This window comes from Crinia signifera, chromosome 3 (genome assembly GCF_055691185.1).
Source record: "Crinia signifera chromosome 3, ASM5569118v1, whole genome shotgun sequence".
Classification (NCBI taxonomy): Eukaryota; Metazoa; Chordata; class Amphibia; order Anura; family Myobatrachidae; genus Crinia; species Crinia signifera.
Window position 1 is genome coordinate 296,349,932 of NC_139219.1, and position 3,272 is coordinate 296,353,203.

At 39.0% G+C, this 3,272-nt stretch overlaps 1 pseudogene; it reads right to left on the reverse strand.

Moving 5' to 3' along the window:
- Positions 1–359: 359 nt before the first annotated feature.
- LOC146065645 (5S ribosomal RNA) lies at positions 360–478 on the reverse strand (annotated as a pseudogene).
- Between the last annotated feature and the right edge of the window lie 2,794 nt (positions 479–3,272).

A 3,272-nucleotide genomic window follows, 5' to 3' on the forward strand; every position in this document is an offset into this window, starting at 1 on the left:
TTGGCTCCGCCCTTTATAGCTTTGTTGCCACCCACATGAGGCCACTTTCAGAAATTTTCCAGGGCCACTTTTAGTCCCCAATCCGCCCCTGATTATATTCCAAATAAAACAATTTCAACCACACTTTTATGTATCATTTACTGCATGTAATCATCTCAGGTATATGAACCAGAGTGACCGTAGGCTGCAAAAATGAGATTAATCCCCAGGGGTAAACAATTATTCTTTAGGGGGATTCGCTGCCCCACGTCATTTGTATAATTTTATATTAAATTTTTGCCTGAATTGGCTATTTCTAGGAACACAGACAGTAGGCGGCTCTAAAGCCACTTATCATGTGACACTATGACCCCGCAAGAGTAATACCACACCTGGACTTCTCCAGGGGTCACCCACCTGGGTACTGCCCAGGCCCTTCACTGCTTGGCTTCCAAGTTCGGATGGGTATTGGGCAGACCAGTGAGGTATGATGGTACGTTAAATGGGGGCTCAAGTCACAGACAGTGGCTCTAGTCAACTGACGGTATCACCAGGATTAATTTACAGATACGGTTCTATGTTATAACCACAGATATAATGGCACGGTAATTATAAGCAGGTAGTTTATACTAATATGGGCGCACTGCGCTAGCTAGATATATTCTGAGTTAGGTGTTAATCCAAAAAGCATTCTACAGGTTTGAGAATGTAACAATTGTAAACACTTGACCGCTGATAATAAGTAAGACCTCTGTCAAAATCACTGACAAGCACTGACAATTCAATAGGTTGTAGATTCAACAGTTATAGATGTCAACAGTACTGTATAGCTTAATTGCCCTTTGTATGAGTCACTAAATTGGGTGAAGTCCCACACACACACTGCGGGTTGCTGCAGATAATTTCGGTCAGTAGTGCCTAGGATTAGTATAACAGGGAAGCAGAAACAATTGTATCAATTCCATCAAGCAATGAATGAACCGTTACACTTCAAGTGGTTACATAATAGCACCTCCTCCTGTGTACAGTTTTAAGGTTGCGTAAAAGTGATGAAAGTTGGACACAGTATAGTGATATCCTATGGAGCAGAGCTCAGATGCAGTGGCAGTCTGAGGTTGCTCTCGTACCTGAACCTGCTCTTGCTCCGGCAGGTAGATGTGGTCTCCTGCACGTGAGTGAATAGCTGGGTTGAGACTTGGTGATATCCGTTAGCGCAAGTGTCAGCTCAGGGATCCCGGGGTTGTTGGTCAAGTCCTGTGGGGGCTTGGCTGGGGAGCCGACCTGGAGAGATCCTGCTGCTGGTTCAATGGTGACGTGGGGGGCGGCTGGGACACGTGTTTCGCCTCCGACGGCTTCTTCATGCAGCGCCATTTTGGTTAGGGGCATCTGCCCTTTATTCTATGTCCCGTCCTATCTGGTGACTTGATTCTTGATTGACATGTTGCTTATCCATTAGAGAACATGTTCTAATTGGTATTCCTGGATTATCTGAGGTTTCCTCCCTGATCGCCATTTTGGTTGAGGGAAGAATGCCCTACCTTTTGCATTACTGTATTTTGTGACATTCATGCCGTTCATAGGAGTAATTTGTTTTCTAAACATCATTGTCATTCTTCTCAGGTGTATATACATCGCATATATGAACTTTATGTATTGTAAGAAGAATTGATAAATAGCCCCGATCGGCTTGTTCCTAAAGCGCCATCTTGTTTGAGGGAAAGTTTGCCCATAGTTATGTATATAACCATGTCGATAAATGGGACATTATTAGCTTTATGTACCTGTAGTTACTGACTCTCTATCTATGTTAGTATCTGGGTAGGTCCATGTTGTCATGGTGAACGACCATATGTGTCACGTTGCTGGTTGCGCCATTGCTAACAATTGGTGTAATATTAATGAATTACATATTTTTAAAAGTTATTTATTTTGAAAAAAAAATTTTTTAATATTTAATGGGTTTTTCTAGTTTTGTATTGTTTTTATATTATTTTTTAATTATTTATAATATTTTTGAAATTTTCAATTTTTTGTATTTTTGTATCGGACTATACCTTTTAATTCATATTTTGTGTTCTTTTTATTTTTAAAAAAAATTTTTTTTAAAGGTTTTTACAATCATTAGTTATACAGGATTGAAGGTTCTGAGCTTGTTATTAAGCTCTGGTTGGTTGTGGTAGCTAGTGGCATTGGTAACGTTTCTGTTTTAGGTATCAGGACCTATTTCAAGTGCTCTTGAAAGTTTAAGTAATTCTTGCAAGGAGCCCCTTGCATGATTTGTAAGACCCCATATACGGGTGTATGGACTTATGCAGAGATGACATTATTAACTTCTTTAAACAAAAGGAAAGGAAACTTTTAATGCTATGTCTGGAGTGACGGAAGTAGCTGGATTGATAGAGCTTCTCACATACTGGATTATCATTGTGTTCAATAGAGGTGACCGTGGTGTCCAGCTGGTATTTAATTTGTCCGACACCTAATGGCAATGTGTGATATTTTCTATCACTAGGATCTGGTAATTAATTAATATATTGGCTTTGGCTGTGATATTTAAGCATAATTTTTAAGCGGGTGAGTTCACGATGCCATGATAATTGTGACAAAGTGATTTAAAATGATGGTTAGCGGTAATTGATAATGGTAGATTAAAGTGCTCTTAGTGAACTGTGTCAGGGGATGTGAGTATACGTGAATATAGGAGATATTTATTAGTTAAGTGGACAATGTCCTAGTTGGCTTGCCTGTGATTGGTAGTTTTATAAGTAACTAATAGTGAATGACCATTGTATCCTAGTGTGTAGTGATGAAAATGGTGATCGAAAACAACAATAAGTGCTGGTGAGTGATAAACTTGAATAAATAATTAAGAGTGATACAATGATTATGGAACCTTGTGATCAATTGATGTGCTGGGTTCATTAGTGTTAAGTAATTGTGAAGTGCTTACGGTGTGATCTTACTTTGGAAATGAATGAATATTGTGGGCTGTAGATCATGGATTGATGAAAAAAATTATTTTTTTATTATTATTTTCAACCTGCTGGATAATAGTTGTTTGGAATACGGGTTCTTTTTATATTGTGTCCATGAAGATATATGAAGGATTCTGTTTATTTTAGAAATGCCCCATATTTTATGTCCTCATTTAACCCTCTTGGGGTTAACGATCCCAAACGGAAAATCCATTTGCTCTCTCTTTGGAGCAAAATTTGGTTCAGGTCTCCACCCCTCTGGCCTAAATGTATTTGTTCTAGTCCCCGAATTGAAAAGCCTTTGGGTTTACCATGGTG